The 20,825-nt window shown below is 38.3% G+C and overlaps 1 protein-coding gene across 10 annotated transcripts in view; it reads right to left on the bottom strand.

Annotated features, from left to right (window-relative positions):
- THSD7B (thrombospondin type 1 domain containing 7B) overlaps positions 1-20,825 on the bottom strand; it is a 1,235,876-nt gene that overhangs the window by 578,505 nt on the left and 636,546 nt on the right. The window lies entirely within an intron of this gene.

The raw sequence follows: 20,825 nt of genomic DNA, 5'->3' as shown, positions 1-20,825 counted from the left end.
AAATATATTTTCACTCACTTAATAGATGTCCCCGCTTTTGGTTTTTGCTTGCAGAGTGAATTGCATGAAAAAGAAAATATCTGATGGGGGAGGATGTAATAAAAGCAGCAACAGCACTATTGAACTGCCCCCACAATCCCTGAAATATACCCCCTTGGATTTTCGACAGGTAATGATTCCGGGTAAAGCTTCCAACATTGGTTAATAATATGCCACTTCTTTTAATTACTGAACACATTTTCATGAGAAAGAGTCCCACGAAGAAACAGACAAAGAGTGTCCATTGAGGTTTCTCACATTGTTTTGCATCTGATCTGAAGACATACCAGCCAGCCTTATCCAGAAGGCTGATGATACAACTTCATAAGGATGGCAAGTAAGCACATTTTATGTCAGTTGGAAAGAAAATACTTTCCTCTCTTTCACTTTACTTAAATATGTAATATGAATGCAAGAAAATTTTATCAGCTCAATCATGTAACCTTTGCCCCTACACTAGGTTGTGATAATAATAAAGGTAATTCACACCCCAAGAAACAATTTACATAGGTAAGGGAAAGAAGATGCAGTCTTTCTGTCTTTCCCCAAATCTGATCAAACACCCCAAATGTCCAAATGCCATTTAACTACTTCATGGACTTTGTTTCCATGTCCACACATTATATTTCTAGGAACAGTAATGTGTGCATAGTCACATGCATTTAGGAAGAGACATATATATCCTCAGAGAAACAGGTACTTGCATTTGGGGCCAAATGCTGCAGTGAGGATCTATCACTTTAACAGGACATCAGTTTTGGGGTTCTAATGTGCAGTCTTCCCAGTTCTTCCTCACAGCCCTATCTGGTTATGCAGACCCACTATGCCAATGACTTGTCACTTTGTAAGTGAGATTAACGGAGAAAATACCCTCAGGTCCTTTCAGTGTCCTCATCCTGGAGACTCCTCTTGCTGAAGTGGGCACAGAAGTTTCATTGAAGTAAGTCAGCTTTTACTCACCACAATGCCCTTGACTTTGCCCACACATTTCCTAGGCGTGGTGCCCCAGCTCATGACACAGTAAATGCACATGAAAAATGGAACTCTCAGCTCAGGCCGATTTCATCAACTGCCCTGGATTCTGGTGATTTTTCTCCTAGATCATCCACAATTTTGTACTCTGTAAGTTGAGATGTTCATTGCTACATGCAAGTCATTTAAAGGCTTCATGTGTCCAGATGCTCTGGAGCAATCTCAGTTCAAGTATGCCATCCCTTGTCCATCATGGCAGACTGTGCAAATTTTTATTAGTGCCCCCCAAAAAAATCACCATGTTTACTCAGTAAAGAAATACTCCAGGGGCACCTGGGTGGCTCAGTTGGTTAAGCATCCAACACTTGATTTCGACTCGGGTCATGATCTCACTCACGATTAGTGTCAGTGCAGAGCCTGCTTGGAATTCTCTCTCACTCCCTCTCTCTCTTCCTCTCCTTCCTTCTCTCTCCCTCTCTCTCTCAAAATAAATAAACTAAAATTAAAAAAAAGATATATCCATTTAGCAAATTTTAAAATCTAAAATCAGTCTTGAATAAAATAAAACAGTTACCAGATAAAATTGAAAGATGCTCATTTTCTAAGTACTAGGTTTTTAAATAATGGCTGTCTGCTTACCTTTATTTGTTAATGTAGGAAATACACGCAACTTTTCCCTTAGGACTTTGTGTGTGTGTGTGTATGTGTGTGTGTGTAAAGAAAGTAAGACCAGAAAAATCAAACCATTTCTAACCAATCTGAAAAATGTAATACTAAATTTAATTCATCTAGAACACCTTACAAAGTGATCATTATTCTTACTCTTAAACCATTTTACTAACATATTTTCTTATTATTAAAATGTTTCCTTCTTGTTCTAAGTTTTTTGCTTACTTTCAAAACTGTTAAGGTAGCTCTTTTTTGTTATTTGAAATCATTAATATTTTAAACCTTGTACATTACTATTCTTCCCTTAGTTTTCACATTCTCCCATCTACAAAGAAATACACCAAACAGCAAAAAATTTCTTAGATCAATGGAAGACAAAATATACGTATTAAGAAATAATTATTACCATTTGTTAAGGGCTAGCAGTGCTGTCGTAGGCTGGGATGATAGCAGAAGACTGTTACATATTCAAGAATTTTACCAAGTGGTTGCTAAATCATTCATAATTTGAAATCAACCATGATGTATTTACACCACAAATCAAGACATTTAAAAACAACAACAACAATAACACAGAACTGCTTTGTCATATACCACAAGCAATTTGCTCAGTGCCTTCCTTCCTTTCTTGTTTCTTACAACAGTGTTCTGACACGGGGCTGGTATGCTCCTTTTATCAACTGGGGAAACTAAGCTCAGAGAAGTTACAGGGTGCATCCAAGGTTATACAGCTAGTAAATGGTAGACTAGAATGGGACTCCAGATCTGTGAGACTCCAAACTTAGGCTCCTGCCCTTCATTTGAAATGAGTTTTTGTTGTTGTTGTTGGTGGTGGTGGTGGTTTTTTTCCATATGCATTGGTATGTGTGATCCTAACATCACAAGGCAGATCTGTTTCTTAGCTTAGCTATGATCTCTCCCATCTGGTAGTTAGTATTCCTTTGGATATGAGTACAAGTAATCAAGGTGGTATTTGAGCAATGATTTCCCCCTTCTGGCCCCGGAAATTTAGGATGGCAGGTAAGACACATGCATGTTGATAAGCATTAGTCAGTACATTTAGGAAGGCGCAGTCAGGGTAGAATAGTTTCTCCTCATGTTAAAAGCAAACTTTGCAGACAACTGAACAACAGGTAAATAACAAGCAAATAAAAAAGTGAATTGCGTATGCTTGGAATAAATGAAAAACAAATTGCAAACAAGACACATAAGATGGAGACAAGACCTCTAAGCAATTGACCTATAACAATTTGCATTTCTCAGGCATAGAGGCAAAATGTGTTCCATGATTTATTCAGTTGTGTTTGCCTATGAACTTTAAACACACACACTCGTGAAAATCACATAGCCCTGAGGGATTTTGCCATTTCAGAAAACATGCACATTTAAGTAAGCTGTGAACTACAGTTTGAGAAATCTTGTATCTTTGTCCAAGTTCAGAAATAGGACATATTAAAGTTTTGAGCAGTTGCCTGTAGAAAATGAATATCACCTTTAAATTTTATATATATATATATATATATATATATATATATATATATATATATATATATATATAAAATGTGATTATATTCACAATATATATCTTAGATAATAATCTAAAGAAACATATAGGAAACCCATGCTTGTAAACATCAATCATTTGGTATTCCTTAATTGAAAACAGGCCCCAAGTAATACAAATTAAACAAAATTTAGAACCAGTAAAGGATTAAAAGTTTAATTAGACATAATGTGCCTTTAAACTAAAACTCATGCTGTGTTACATTTCTCAGAAGATATTTTAATGGTATAACAGGAATAGTAATTCAGTACTTGTTTACCTGGACCAACATTATGCAAAAACAAAATTCACCTGCAATTTACTACCTTTTGTGTATGAGAAACATAGTCGTTCTAGAATAAACTGCTAAATCTTTTAAATCACAACAGTTTTAATTATTACATTAACATTTTGGTTTAGAAGGTAAAATCTTTGCACACAAAAGGGTAGTACTGATGGACTCTTGGGTCACATTCACATTTAAGACTCTTTGATTCTTTTTTTTCCCCTGCCTGTGTTTCTTGCAGAAAGCGCAAATATGCGAATGCTCTAATGTAATACTCCTCCAGAAGCAGAAAAGTGCTGGCACATTTTATTCTCTTAATTAAGTTATCCTTAACTGGATTAGTTTAGATGAATGTATCTCCCAATCTAAATCATCATATTTAGGACAACCTACTGGATGCCTGAGTTTTAGGTGTGGCATTCACTGAGATACCTACAATAAAGGAAAAAGGGAACTCAAGAAGTCAGAGAGAATAAACACATTCCATAGCTTTTGCACACCATTTGCCACCCTTTGAGGCAGCAACCCTGACTTAATACCATTCATGCAATAGGAGGAGATGTTTATTTTACTATTCTTTTTTTTTTTTTCAACCACTGCTTTTATTACCCTGACATTGCTTTCTTTTTATCTTGGGCAATGGGGTTGAGGAATGACATGAATGTCAATGCAAAGCTTTAATACCTTACCCAAATTATTTGTGGATAATTACTATACCAAAGCATTCATAAACCTCAACATTACCAAATGTGACATAAAACAACATTGACTTGTAAGATGCCTCACCTCCAAGAAATAGCTTGAAATCTATGCAGTAGCTTTCACTTCTCAAAAGGCTTTCACATCAACCATGGAGTAATTAAAATAATGTTTCTATTGCATAGTGAAAAAATATGTAAGAAATCTCACTTTCTAAAACACATCAAGGAACCCAAGGAATGAGAAAAGAGTGGCATCTGAGCACTCATTCACTAAAATAACAGTTGCTCATTACCTGCTACTTGACAAGTAATATATTAGACTCTGGAAATATAAAAATAAATGAAACATTAAGTATCTCTTACAAAATCTGGGCACTAAATGTAATGCCAATTTGCTCCTGAAGACGACATTCCGTCTCTCCTTCAGGTCTATCTATACTTACTTGGTACACAGTTTAGTAGTCTTAATGTTTTGGTTTTCCAAGCTCATTAGATCTAAAGCAGCAAACCAGAAATTGAGAGAGATATTGGAGGCAGAGGCACTGATGGAAGCTAGAAGGGATAGCCATTCTCAAGTCTACATTTCAGAATCTATCATTTTTTAAAACAATTATTTATTTTTTGAGAGACAGAGACAGACCGTGAGCGGGGGAAGGGCAGAGAGAGAGGGAGACACCAAATCCAAAGCAGGCTCCAGGCTCTGAACTGTCAGCACAGAGCCCAATGGGCTCGAACTCATGAACCATGAGATCACGACCTGAGCTGAAGTCAGCCGCTTAACCAACAGAGCCACCCAGATGCCTCCTGAATCTGTCATGTTAATTAATAATTTCTACTAGAAGAGGATGCTTAAAGCCATACAGCACCACCTAAACTAACAGAGAAAATTTGTTCATTACATATATCCATTACTGAGTTATATATCAGATATCAATAGAAACACAATGTAGAAAATGTAAAAACATGGAAAATTGTTTTCAATGAGAAAAAATTTAAACCATAATGCATTTTAGTTAAAAATTCTATTATGTTTTTCACAGGAACCAAAAAAATCCTTTATTAATACTAAAGCTATTTTCAAAACACACCAGTGGTCTGAAGGCTATGTGTGCTACAGTATTCCAGTATTTCCCATTAGAGATTTTAACAGCAATGGTTCAGAGCTGTAACTTCATTTTCATAGGTATAAAGATTTACCTTTGGAGACAGTTTCTGATTCCATGCAAGGCCACCACAGAGCATTTGGACTGAATTTTTATACTTGCAGAAAGCGCAAGCACTGTTGCTAACATCCCAGGCTCTTTCTGTATGATTGTGCTTTTGTTTGACACCTAACAGCACGTTTTAAGCCCATTTCATCTTTGTGGACAGATGCCTCTGACTGAAAAGCAAAGTGCCTCCATTACTTATCATTTATGATTACAAATTATTAGTTGCCAGTGGCTAGAACATCCATTAAAAGTAGCTTGACAGCAAGGCAGATTAGAAATATATCTGAACGACTCATCAGCTAATGCAAACACCACAGAGACAGAAAACCACCTTTTAAAAATTGTTTATCAATATTTCTGGTCTGAATTCTACTTTCTAAAAATTCTGAAGCTAAAAGGAAATCTCAAGCCTCATATTCTTCACTACATTCTGACACAAAGTGGGTCTTTTCAGATCACTAAAACCTACAGCCTGCTAACTGCCTCAAATATGGGAATGGAAAGGTAATGTGACAGCCCACAGTTTTTGGAGGAGGAAACAAAGCCCACACAAATTCAATGAGTTGCCCAAGGTCACAAAGTCATTTGGAGCAGAAATGGGATGGAAAATTCCATTCCAGACACCCAGTCCAGTGATCTTTACACTATATTATGCTGGCTTCCATTGTAACATCCTAAGACTGCAAGGGAGGAATAAGGACTCTGTAAACGGTTGTAATCCAAGATGGGGGGGGGGGGGGCGCGGTGAAAGGAGGAAAAACATAAAAAACAAGTGAAAATTACATAAAATCACATACAGCACAAGCAACAAAGTGCCTGTTAATGCTGAGAGTTTTCAGTCTCCTGCACCGGCAACTGGAGCCGTTCTCAGGGACCTTTCACAATTTATTATGTGAAATGGGATCCTTCCTGCCTTTGAATGCTTGAGAACACGGACTCAGCTATGTTCAAGAACATAAAGAACCAGCAAGTTTCAGGGGATTAGCACACAAACGAAGCCTCAAGCACCAGTAAGAAATTACGCATCCCTAGAATAACTATAGCAAATAATAGTAACAGTTCTCTCAACACCTACCATCTTCCTAATACCATCTTTACATTGTTGATATTGTTCTTCTTTGCTATATGAGACCATCAGAGCATGAGGTCAAAGAACATGCTCAAAGTAAACACCCCAGAAGCCCTGCTGCTGGACTCTCCGTTCTATCCACCTCATGCCTTTTCCACAACTGCAGTTTAACTACTTTTAGTAGCCATATCTCTTGAGCAAATGAAGCCTTGCAATGCCCATTAGATAAACTATATTTAGAAGAGGGATCTGTTTTACGTGCAGCTGGTGTGAGGGCCTCAGGGCACAGCCACTCCTCTCCTGCCTAAAGGACTCTGCGCCTGCCTTGGTCTCAGCTCAATGGCCTGGCTCGGGTGATGGCCCTGGAACTCCTGGGGCTTTGCTACCTGTCAACGGATATTTATGGGGTGTTCTCATCCCATAAATATGGCTCCAGTCAACTTTGACTTTACTTACAATAAATGCTTCCGCTAAGCCCTCTCTAGAGAAGGATTCCTCTAGATTCCCTAGAGAAGCAGAAGAAAATCATTTACTCAGCTGTTTTGTATCTGTTGTGTAAAAAAGGTAATGAAGAGTAAGCCAGAAATGGAGTGAAGCTGAATCCCACACAGTGTTCTTCTGAAGGACTTTCTCCCTTAGCTTATGGGCCACTCAAGCAGTGACTAAACTTCAGGAGGGCCAGAAATTTGTTTGCTTTATACTTCAAAGAAGCAAACTGGAACAGGTGCTTGGGAGGCTGAAATGTTTAAGCTGTACTCCTTCTCCTTCGGAAAAAAAAAAAAAAAAGAATAAAGTGCTATTTCCACAGTGAATAATCAATACATGTTGGGATTGATAAAGGAGGCCTATTTTGTGGCTGGTTGTCCTAGACGTTCACTGGAAAAGCAGCAATGTTGAGACTATGTACATAGGCTTTAAAAATACATGAAGCAAAAGGACAGGGTGGCATCTATTTTATTTATCATTAAGCAACTCAAGGATTAATTTCACCAAGGCTAAAAACTGCACTGGAGCATACTTGAGATAATATTTTTTTTTTCGTAATTTCAATTCTCTAACAGTTACATGGAGTATATCTACTTTTCAATATGTCTTTTCTCTAGTAGCAGATAGTCATGATGAACAAGTGAGAGAGAACAAAACATAAGCTACATTTTGGTGGATAAAACATCTAGTTCACCCAATTTTTTTCTTCCCAAAGAAATAATTATTTCAGTTTTGAAACAGCAATTTTAACACTATTTGAGACTCTTGTCATCCGAAAAATAACTTCCAAGTTACTGATTTGAAAAAATATCTGAGAAACAGCAGTACCGTGGCATAATCACAATATTATTTTCTATCTAGAAACACTAGAAATACCTATGTGTCCTATATAGTCTAATGAGCATCCTAAGGATTCTTTCACAAAGATCAAATCCAATCAATCACGCATCAGTTTTACTTCCTAAACATCAATCCAATTTGTTCATATTTCTTCATTCCCACTGTACCAACCTCTTCCAAACCACCATTTTCTCTTGTATGAACAAAAGGAGTAACCTCTTGTCTGGCCTTCTAGCATGTACTGCCCCACCCCACTGCACCCCTGATGTCAATTCTTTCTCCATATCACAGACACATATCATTTAATAATTCAAATCTGTACCACTTTGGGTGCAGCTTGTCATCTATATGGCATTTCCATGCTTAAAGCTTATCAGTTGCTTCCCATTCCTCTAAAAAAAAAAATTAACATGACATATAAGTTCCTACCTGATCTGGCCCCTTTCCACCTCTTTAGGATCCTGATAACCTGGCCACCCAGGTTCACTCACTGCTCTGCCATCATGGTGGTCATCTTTCAGTTCCTCCAATGCTCCAAGTCCCCTCCCGTACCTGGGGACTACATGTAGCTACAATTGTACATGTGGCTACAATTCCTAAAGCCAAATCACATGTTCCACCCCCACTCTTCATATCTTAAGTCACTTTCTTAGAGAATGCTTGCCCTGCTCTGGCATGACCTTACTCTTCCACAAAGCACTCACCACCCGTGTAATTACACATCCGACTGTGTAATTTAATCCTTGTCTCTCCCACTGGATTCTAAACTCCATGATGGCAGAAACATGTCAGTCCTGCTCACCACTCTATTCCCAGCGCTAACCTAGTGCTTGGCATATGGTTAGCCTTCCCACCCATTACTAAAGCTGGAGCAAACAGCACTGTAGGAAGCAGAATCATATCTAAATATAACTAGGAGTAATGTCAGTACCACAAACTCATCACACAAATGAATTGATGGTTTTACCTAAATGAGAGGGGGTGGAAAAAAGGTCCATTCTGTGTTTCCTTAGCATATGTTTAAGGGAAGCAATCTCCAACATGATGTGCAACATGATTCTTAAATACTTTTCTATCCCAACTGTACTCGTAATGCCTATTGTTCTTTGTTGCAACTCTGCAACTCTCTGGGCCCCTTCTGTCCAGACTCCACAAAGCCCCTGCACTGAGGAATAGGGTACCCAGTCTTCTCATGGTTAGCATTCTAATTTTAACATTAATAAATACAAAGTCTACAGAAATACCTTTGACCTTGGACATAGGTCTAATTCAAATATTCTAATTGATCCAGGAAGTTGGCTGAACAAGTAAAATAATATTATCTTTTTTTTTTCTCAGAGGATTAAATCTTTTTTTCTCAGAGAATTACATATTGGATCCTATCATCCCTGCCTACTAACAAAACTAAAAAGTGGCCAGGGATCAAATTATCACGGTGGTTACAGCTCCAGTAGAATAACAGCAGCAGCAGGCCTACAGAAACTGTGGGAAGACAGTGTGCTCAACGCTTTGTAACAATCATGTCACTCAGTCCTCAAAGCAGCCTCACAAAGTAGGCTAATTTTCAGAACTCCCAGCTGCCTTAAATTTCCAATTTCAGGAAAACTGGCAGAAGAAATGAAAAGAGAGTGAATGTAGTCTCTTCAGAGTTTGTTGATATAATTACACTCTCAGATGCCCAGGGAAAGGCCTAAGAAGGGAAGGGTCTGGGAAAGTGCACTTACAGACTGTTAATTTGGACCACTCCTCTGCCTGAGGAAGGGAAGGAAGCAGAAGGAAACCCTAGAAACCTGCCAGGATGCATGTCCCTGGCTAGACCCTGAAGGATTCTGTGTAAAATGTCTTCCTGCTCAAACCCTAATGCAATTTTGAGAAGCATTGTTATTCCAAAGGGTGGAGTTTGGGTCAGAGACCAAGTCTTTGTGTGGGATTGGGGGATGGGAGAAACATGTTTCAGAAGTATATTTCATTTACAGAAACAGAGATTTTAATTAGAAGGTGATGGAAAAAAAATTTTTTTTTTGAGACACTTTTGAGAATGAACACAGCCCAACTTGATTCTGGCTTTTGTGTTACCAGAAGTCTTGTCCGTTAAGAAGGTTATGTTAGATGTTTCTCAGGGAGGGATGCCCTTCCCCTGACAAATAACTCCTAGCTTGAAAATAAAAAACTTCCTCCCTGCCCCTTTCTCGTGTCTGGAGTAAGACTGATAAGAGCAGAGATGTTAGTGTTAGTAACAGAGACAAGGAGATCATGTAGCTTGCTTCCCCAGAAAGGAAATGGCAGCCTGGGCTGTCCAGGCAGAGAAGGCTAAGACCACTGAGCACCTCCCACAGATCCACAGGCTCAGCACAGTGGGAAGGTAGCACAAAGGACGAAACACAGCATAGAATTCTAGAGTCAGCCAGCCTATCAGGAATAAGGGCCTTCTAAGTGGGGACCAGTATAAATGGATGGCTAGAAAACTGGGGTCCAAAGGAAAAAATGGGGGACCCATTTGGTGGTACGACGAGCTCAAAATAAATAACCAAAGTTAGCTGACAAAATTATTTCTTGCACACCTGAAGTTTTTGCTGAGGTAAGTACCCACTACAATAGTCACCACCACATATAATAATTACAGGAATCAGAGAAGCAATAATAAACACATACCCCACCAGCCCATGAACTGACAGCACCATAGGATATTCAGGCCCTTGGCTCAATAACATACTGAGAAAATCTATCCTCATTACCCTTTTGTAGCTGGGTGAGCACGAGGCAGTGGCCTGAAGCCTGTGTCAACTCTTTTTAGCCTCCTCCTCCCCTGCATGACTGGAATTTCCCAGAGTGCTTTGAGCAAATTCAATTTACAATGAAAGTGAACTGTGGAAATGTCATCTGAGTTATGGGAGTAGTTTACATTTACACCACAAAAATAATAATTATTGTAAAGTAGCTTTATTATTTGATAGGCTTAATGTTAGTACACAGATGGTTGAAAAAAATGCCAGATTTTAACAACTTCTGGGGATAAGGTAGTATTGGGTTGCCTCCTGGCCTTTCCTTTAGTAACCACTTCATCTGATTCCTGCTGAAGAAAACATATTATCATTCAAGAAATCCCAAAATGTTTTCAGTGGAACAGCTGCATCTTTTAAGATCAGTACAGAGAGAAGAGCATTGTTATTAAATAAATTTGTGAACAATGCAGAGTTAAAAAAAATTCAAGTTTTCTCTTTTTAGGAGTCCTCAAAGCTATCTAAATATACATCGTGAATCCCAAAGAATGTATCCCTAGGGTGCAACACTTCATAAACTTCTTTCCCTATGTCAGTTTTTTCCTGGAGGAAAAAAATAAACATATTTTGCATGTGTGATGCTTTTCCCTTGCTAGATGAGGTGATGGACCCTAGTTTTTAACCTTAATGATCTTAATTAATATGAAATAAAATCATAATTTTAACTTTAGGATCCACACCATAAGGTGAAGTTAAAAATGCAACTTTCAATCCACAGCCTGGCATTCACATCCTTGCAAAACAAAACACACAAAACCACAAAGTAAAGAACACACCAGGATAAATCTAAGATCTGCCACCTGTTCACAAAGAACAAGACAGAAAACACACAGCAGAGATCCACCTATCTGTTAGGTGTTAGCTGAGCAATTTCAAAGACCTAAGACACTAGATCAAAGTGCATGGAAGAGGGACAAGGCTTAATGTTGTGAAGGCACGAACTGATTTAAAGCAATCACTGAGCGTGCCACTAATCTGCAGCCCAATAAAAAAGTCTTGCATATGCTACACGTCTCTAATTGTTAGATTTTCGATGTCATTTCAAACATAGCTTGTGCTGTGCTAGATTTTACTTCAGGATATGACAAGATGTACTTTACTGGCCACACAGTGAATCATAGGATAATTATAGTAATGTAATCAGATTCTAAGTTTAGAACACAGCTTTATTGACTCTGTATTCCATGCAAGAACACTACATGAACTTGATATTCTGTAGCACGCAATCAAAAGAATTGATTTATATATACATAAATATATATATGTATGTATATAGAAATCAATTATAGTATATATTATATTAAGGATATAGCATATATTTACATAACTACATTTATATTGTATTATACATTGTATTAAATATATAGTACACATAATACTAATTTATATTGTGTAACAAGTATTTAAGCCAATTCTATTTCCTATGCATGATATACATTATATATTTCTGTATGTATTTATTATGTAGTATATATAAATGTATATGTAATATAACAGATTATATTATATAATCATATTAGATATAATATGTATGCATGAGTTTGTGTGTAAGGCTGTAAACACATATACACATACATACACATATGTGCATGTTGCCTGTTGATTCTGTTAACCTCTTATGATATTTCATTAGTTCCAATCTATACCCAGCACTAGAATGCTTTGCCCAATGACAGAAGGTACTGCTTATCAGCATCCCCATCCCTGTCCCACCACCAATAAACTCAAGGAGTCTTTTTCTGCTCCTCTTCCTTCTTATCCAAACAAACGGGTAACTATTCCCCTTGGTTAAAAGACTGTGCTTCTGGGTACTAATAAACATACATACATACATATATACATAAACATCAGGGTACTAATATCCAATACTTAAGGAACGTCAGTTCTTTCTCCACACAGAGACCACACAGAAACTGATGATGCACAAAAAGATATTTCTGAATCGTGCAAACAATTATTAATTTACATTCACTGTCAATCTACCCTCTATTATATTTCTCTTCTCCCAAAATCAGTATGTAATTCATGGTCTAGAGATGGAGATTTAATGTGGACCATAACATTGTACTCCCTGGGCTCTTACTGTAACAAGCTATTAGAACTCTTTATCCCCTTGTGATTTCAGAGAATTAGTCTGAGCACCTCATAATTCCTATCCTGATGAAACACATTATCAAAAGCCTATGCCACTTTGAAGTAATTGGAAGTCCACACTTCCTAATCTACATTAAGATTTACTTGAGGTGTTTTTTTTTCTCTACTTCAAGACAAATGTAGTCTCAGCATGAATCTCTCTCCTTTGCTTTTTTCCAGTTGACCACATGAGCCATGGGATATGTCAGACAACCCATCTACTGGGTTCCAGAAGAGATAATGCTACTTCTTTGCTCACTGAGGAGAAAGGAAGGATCAAAATTAGCTTTCATACTCAGCTGGGCGGGGGGAGTTTGGTGACCCCCACAGCTCTCCTGTCTGCCTTTCCATTAGAATACATTTGCAGGAAGGAGCGCCTGGGTGGCTCAGTGGGTTAAGCGTCCCACTTGGGCTCAGGTCATGATCTCACGGTTTGTGAGTTTGAGCCCTGCATTGGGCTCTGTGCTGACAACTCAGAGCCTGGAGCCTGTTTCAAATTCTGTATCTCCCTCTCTCTCTGCCCCTCCCCTGCTTGTGCGTGCACTCGCACTCTCTCAAATAAATAAACATTAAAAGAATACATTTGTAAGCATTGTCTAGCCTCTGTAATTCTCACTGAAGAGTCCCTTCTGGGAGTGAAACAGCACCACTCCTCTCTGACCTGCTTCTTTCTTTTGACAACTGCAGTAAGCAACAGGGGAAGAGTGTCACCCACAGTGCTGCCAGACCTTTAGTTCTACCCTGGGGGTGACTACAGATGTGAACAATTTGGCAGTGTTCTGGGAGCCTTACCTGAGTAGACTAAGGAGCAGGGGGCAATGACAGCTACCTCTAACCAAAAAATCAACATCTTACCTGACCATCTGGTCTTGGTAAATGGAGAGAAACACCCCACAGTGGGCAAGACTCTGCACACAGCGTCTGACAAACTACTCTTAAATGCTTATGTTCATTGATTCTTCCAAACACTTAAAGCAAAGAGTCAATGACAGTAACTTCTTTAAAACAGGAGAAAGTAGGCTTATAGAAAGTGTTTTGGAGCTATACAGACTTGAGTCCAAATCTTGATCTTGTCATGGAGCACTCTGTAACATTCAGCAGCACTTTTTGCCTTGATTTTCAATCAGTTCAACCTATAGGCTGGTAAGAACAGATATGATACATGAAAAGCTCTTGACTCAGTGCTTGGCACACAATGGGCACGTAATAGGTAACAGGTCCAGGGGCACCTAGGTGGCTCAGTCGGTTAAGTGTCCAACTCTCAGTTTGGGCTCAGGTCATGATCTCACGGTTTCATGAGTTCGAGCCCTGCATCAGGCTCTGCACTGACAGTGTGGAGCCTGCTTGGGATTTTCTCTCTCTCTCTCTCTCTCTCTCTCTCTCTCTCTCTCTCTCTCTCTCTCCTCTCTCTCTCTCTCTGCCATCCCCTGCTCATGGTGTCTCTGTCTCTCTCAAAATAAATAAGTAAATAAATAAATAAACTTTAAAAAAAAGATTAAATAAATAAATAAATAAGTAACAGGTACATGTGGGAGATACTGTCTGTTACTAGGCTCTTGGTCTACATAAGCATCAATCTCAAATTTGGCATTTGACATCTGGGGCCAGATAATTCTTTGCTACAAAGGGCCATCCTTGCCTTACACCCTTGAAGTGGTGGCAGCACCCCTTCCCCCCAGTTTCTAGGCATTGCCAAATATATGCCCCGGGAGGTAAAGTTGCCACTGGTGAGAACCACTGGTCTACACCATATCATTTTATTTATTTATTTATTTATTTATTTATTTATTTATTTATTTATTTATTTTAATATATGAAATTTATTGTCAAATTGGTTTCCATACAACACCCAGTGCTCATCCCAAAAGATGCCCTCGTCAATGCCCATCACCTACCCTCTCCTCCCTCCCACCCCGATCAACCCTCAGTTTGTTCTGTTAAGAGTCTCTTAACACAAATCTGGGAGGTGGGTGACTCATCCATTCTACAAAGCAGCTCCATTACCCATCCAGAATCCCAGCAGTAACAATGGGGAGATCCAGAACAGTGATCCAAGAGCCTAAACTCTGCCTGTGCTCCCCATCTTTTTGTTAGTTTGTTTTTTTATTTATTTTGAGAGGTGGGGGAGAAGCGGGCGGGGGGGGGGGTTGCGGGGAGAGAATCCCAAGCAGGCTCCACACTGTCAGTGCAGAGCCTGATGTTGGGCTCAATCCCATGAACCATGATGAGATCATCACTTGAGCTGAAATCAGGAGTCAGACACTCACCTGACTAAGCCACCCAGGCACCCCTATGCTCTCCATATTTAAAATGTGATTTTAAAGAAGAATAATAAAAGTCCATTGATACCTATTCAGCATTCTATGTTCCACCTCTGGCTTCCTAAAGCAATGTTTATACGACTTCATGATTTATCTTTCCCCCATTTTTACTAATCTTCAATATATGAATTTTTCAAGCCATCCTTCCCCATATATTTCAGTGCTACTTTATTAAGATTCACCTTACCTTCCTCATCCTGTACTCTGGAAATAACCTGGACTTTGGAATCACAGTCAGGATTTGAACTGTAGCTCCTCCATTTTCTAGCTATGTGACCACAGGCACACAACTTAACCTACCTTTATGTCCTACAGAAAAGCAAACTGGATTTTGTCGACTTCACAGTTGTATCAACAGCTAGCCCTCCAGTGCAGCTTGCCATGCAGGGCAAAGCTAAAAGGTACAAAATTGCCATTGTGAAGTGAAACCAAGCCCTCAATCCTTTTGTGCCAGCCATCACTACAGGTGGGATGATTCCTTCCCCTGCATTGAATGTACTCTGCCTGTTCACACCTCAAAAACAAAATCTTATTTCCCCGCACAGAAACACAAGTTTAAAATAACCAAGCTTCCTCAACAAACTGAATACCCCAACTGCCCCAGCTAGTCTTAAGGCTAAGAAATTGGTCAGGCCATGGGCCTTGCAGTGCTTATTAGCGGCCAAAGGCAGGAGAGGAGGCTCTTTTCCCAGGAAAGGGGACAGGGTCACCCACAGCATGGATTGTCCATCAGAGGGCAGTAAAGACCTGCTGTCCAGCACAGACAAATGATTCCTTGTCATCCAGTAGGATTGAACATGACCATTTAGCTTTCAACCCCTTGCTGTAGTGATTTTGAATGAGGAGGTTTTAATAAGATGCCTAAAAATCTCATAGAGAAAATGCCAAATATTTCAATCACTTTCTACTCTTAGAACTTCTAAAATCATGAAACATTTGAGGACATTTTTAAGCACACAGACCCTTAAATTCCAAACTTAGTGATAATGACATGACCATCTTGAGCCCACACTGCAGAGTGAAATGAAACACTATGGGGTCAGGGTTCCATCTTGTGTTAAAAGTTTTACAATGTTAAAAAAATCCAACTGATTCACCACAGGAAGAGACCAACAAAACATTTTTTTATTTTATTAAGCATTAAATAAGATGAAATTCTTAACATATAAATAAGAACATTGGGATTATCCTTCTCATAGATGATATGACCAACACCAATTCGGCTTTATACATCATCCTTTATTTAAAACGTCCTCCTTAACATCCTTAAAGTTATTCTTAATGTCCTCTGAATAACCTTTTCCATACTCTCTATAAGACATGCATTTTCTAATATAAACTACACTGTTTATACCACCTTGTCACACAATTGGAAACATGTGTGATAAAGCAATCTTAAGATATACAACTTGTTAGTGCAGAAAGTACTCTGGTCACATAAATCCATATTTATCTTCTTGAGAGATGTAGAGAGTAGGGAATAAAGGAAAACCGTAACCCACCACCCACCCTACCCCCCACCAACCTGGGTTAAGACTTGCTGGAAAATAAAAATAAGACCTTTTCTCAGACAAACAAGTGTGAAAAATGAAAACAGCAGATTATATCCACATGGAAAAATAAACTGGATTCCTAAAGGCCTGTCCCTTTAGAACAAAAGAACAATATCACAATATGCTATACACACATATATTCCATTCAGAAACATGAGCTCCACCTTCATACAGCTCTTCATTAGCCCAGGTAAAAGACGTTAGTACTCATTTAAATTTAGATCATTTTAATATGTAAATATAAAATAGTCAAGTTGAAATAGTACTCCCTGATATAAAATATTAATTCAGTATTAACTACAAATAATATTATACTACTATTTATAGTACTTACATATATAAACAATTCAATTCAGCATTAAGTGACCACTATGTAGAAAACGTAGACATCAGAATTATAAGAGGACTTTCAGAAATTGTCTAAATTTAAATCTGCGCTCAGATTGCTTAGAATCTCCTAGGAAAAGAAGACTTAGCTAAAATTATGTCAGTGTAAAGAATGATTAGTAGTTATTCCAATCAATGCACAAAGGCTTTACAAACACTGAGTCAGAAAAATTATCCACTCAGAAAACTGGATGTTTCATGGACGACAGAGTATTATAATGACACATGACACTTTCTTCTCAGGGAAGGAAGAGAAAATGGGAATGATGTGAGCAATTTTTGAGGAATTCATACCAAATGGTCTTTATTTTCTCAATCAAATGGGAGGGAAGTGACAAACTATCAGTTATAAAACAAGTCACAGGGGATGAAAAATACAGCATATAGAATGTAGTCAATAAGACTGCAACAGTTTTGTATGGTGACAGATGGTAATTACACTTAGCATGGTGAGCATTTCATAATGTATATAATTGTTGAATCACGAAGCTGTACACCTGAAACTAATATGATATGTCAACTATACTTCAGTTTAAAAAAAAGAAGCAAAGAGGAGTCTGGGTAGGAGAAGCAACCTGACATTTACTGATCGCATGCTTTCTGCCAGTCACTGTGCTGAATGCTTGAAGTACTCAGAGACCATACTGTGTGCCATCTTCCTTGCTCTTGTGAACAAAGAGAAACACTGGCTCATGCTGAGTATCATTAGAAGCCGTCACTTTTATATAAGGATCTAAACTAAGGGTTCGACACAATATCCCATAGCTGTTGATGCCAAAATATGTTATGATCCCATGAGAGTTGCAGATGGAGCTAGTATTTCAATTAAATAGTTGTTTAATACAAAGAAAAAGAAAGTCCTAAAATAATGAAAGGGAAACAGAGAGAGGAAGTTTCAGCCCAGCCACTGTGAGGCAGGGAGACAGACAAAGAATCCAGTAGGGATGAATAACTGTCCCTCTAAATCTGCTGTCTGGTATTACACTATGCAAATATTTAAAGGTTACCTTGCATCTGTGATAGAGATACCCTTTCAGTGATATTCTCCTGCTTTGCTAAGTCCCTCTGGGGAAGGAATGCACACACCATTCTGATTAAATACTTACAGAATGATGTTCTATAGACACTACACAGAAGTTAGAAGTATTTCAAAATAGCCCTATTTAAACAAAAGTCTACTTGTGACACAAGTCTTTTTGTGTTTTTCAAAATCATAGTGAGAAAGTTGTAACAGTTCCTTCAAGGATACTGCAAGTGAGCAATCACTCTTTGGCAATATTGGTAATAATAATATATCTTCATCCTTCATAGTTATTCATAAGTTTGATAGTGTAACTGAGAAGGAAAAATGAGTATTTCTCTGAAAAAAACTGTGAATATTACATTTGCCATGTAGGTGACATAAAAAAAGATGTAACAAGAAGATTATGTGTGCTGACATTTCATTAAAAGCTCTGTGGACATTTGTATATGGCTATTAAGCAGAAAAACCAGGAAATGAAGATTATCTTTCAAAAAAGGAAATCATAAGGTAGTTCTACTGAACATTTTGAATTGAATGGTATTTCATGTGGATTTGTGAAAATAACTAAAAGTTGTGGCATTTGTAATAATGCCTTTAAAAATACTTACAATTCCGTACGAAAAGCTCTGAATCATTTAATCATTTTTTAAAGCATCTAGTCATTCATTTTAAATGTTTGCACATTTTGAATATGTGGAAGCACATTTTATGTACTCTAGAGTACTGCTGATGTAGTAGGTAGTATATCATCAAACTACTGCTGCAGCAATTCTAAGGTCAAAGCTATTGCTTTTGGGTTTGATACATTTTACACATGATTTATGGATTAATTTTATGGAAAATATGTAAGCTATATGTCCCAAAAAGCATTTTATGGCATTGTAACAATAAAACATTATAGTTATGGGATGCCCTTCATCTAGTCATATCAAAGCCCTTTCCTGACATTAGTTAATCCTTGTAAATACCCCCTCAGAGGCAAGAAAGTATTACTTGAACTACCTTTTTTTAGAACACAGAGAGCACTGGGGATTTTCACAAGTCTACCTGAATTTAGAAATACTACAAATCATCAATGCATTTACTCATTCATTCCATCTATGATGAGCCCTAGAAATCATGTTAAGACCTGGGGATAGAATGGGCCAAAAAAACAGGAGCACCATCCACGGCCCCTTTCTTGGAACTTCTTGTGAAATGTGTGAAATGCTTTAATTCATGGGGATCAAAACCAAACGATAAAGTAATACTTCTCTTCTCTAAAAGCTCACACTAATAATCTAGGAACATACCTCTCTACAGTATTTGCTAGCAGCAAAAAGCTAAGCTTCCAAGCAGCAAAAATGTGTCACCAAAACGCCACAAAACGCTCTGAGAATTACTTTCCACACCTCCCTCACAGAGATTGTTTAACTGGTTTCCAAGCCAGTGAGTCAAAGTAAAATTTGAAAAGAGTGGGGTACAGTTAAATGGCAGTAAGAAGCAGGCACTTCAACAACAAATATAACACAGACAGCTTAATGATAAAAAAAGAGCCACACATATCCCCACAAAAGGCCAAAAGTAGAGCTCAAAGTTCACACCAGTCAGAGGCTTACCATTGTCAGGGGCTGACAGTCCTGCAGTGCATTCTTTCTTGATGATGTTATTGATGACATTTGTAAGAAAGAGCACCACATTTTCAACCCTTTCTGTATCCAAACTGCAATATGACTTCTCAGAACTTCCATCAAGACGTGGAGTCTAGTTCTTCATCTGAAACTAGGTTAGCCTCATGACTTACTTTGGCCAAAACAGTGTGCTGAGAGTGACTGCACCAGTTCTGAAAGGTCTGGAGAAGACGTGTACTCCTGCTTCCTGTGTACTCCCTCTGCTGCCATGTGAACTAAACTCGGGAGAGCCTGCTGGAGGATGTGACCCCACATGCAACAGAAATGAATCACAGCAGCTATGACCATCTCAGATCAGCCAGCTTCTGGCAGACCTTCTAACTGACTAGAGATACAAGGGCAAGATATAATCTGCTAATCCCAGATTAGCAGGACCCACCTAGCTCACCTGTAGACACATATACAATAATAAAATTAGGTATTATTCTGGATAAGCCTAACCTAAGACTTGAGATCACTATTATGAAGAGCTCCAAAGGAATCGTCCCAACACCCACATGTATGTACAAATATGTTTTCCTAAGCCTTTCAGCAACCTGCACAATCTCCTTTCTCTATGTATCCTACATATCCTTCTATAGAGGATTTACCATGGTCTGTATACAATATAAACATTTTTGTATTTGTGTTTTTACCACCAATCTTTCTCTACACCCGTACACTTATGTACTCATGCATGTTCACACACACGCACACAATTACCATGATACACTAAAGCTGCTTCTCCTATACCAACATGTGTCCATGGGGTGCAACAGTCTTACACAGAGTACAAAAATTGGACCAATATGACTTAAGGTACAACCATTTTTACCTTAGCTGTTATAATCTTTCAACCAGCAATAGGCTGCCTCAAAGTTATGATAAATCAATGTTTCTAAAGCTGTGCTCCATGGAACACTAGACCTATGAGATGTCCTATATAAATAGGCTACGATGATCAAATAACTTCAGGAATCACAACATGGTGATACTCCTCCTGTCTTGTAGATTGGCAATGCACATTAGCATATTAAGGCCTCTGAAAAATCCCACAACAACCTGATCCAATACTGATCAACATTTTGAAAGACCTCTTGGTTCATACAACAGAAGTCTCCTCAACTGAGCACTGACTCAAGGAAGAGTCCTCTAAGGAGAT

Source organism: Acinonyx jubatus, chromosome C1 (genome assembly GCF_027475565.1).
Source record: "Acinonyx jubatus isolate Ajub_Pintada_27869175 chromosome C1, VMU_Ajub_asm_v1.0, whole genome shotgun sequence".
Lineage (NCBI taxonomy): Eukaryota > Metazoa > Chordata > Mammalia > Carnivora > Felidae > Acinonyx > Acinonyx jubatus.
The sequence above is the reverse complement of the archived record's forward strand: the minus strand, read 5'-3'. Positions and strand labels throughout refer to the sequence as shown.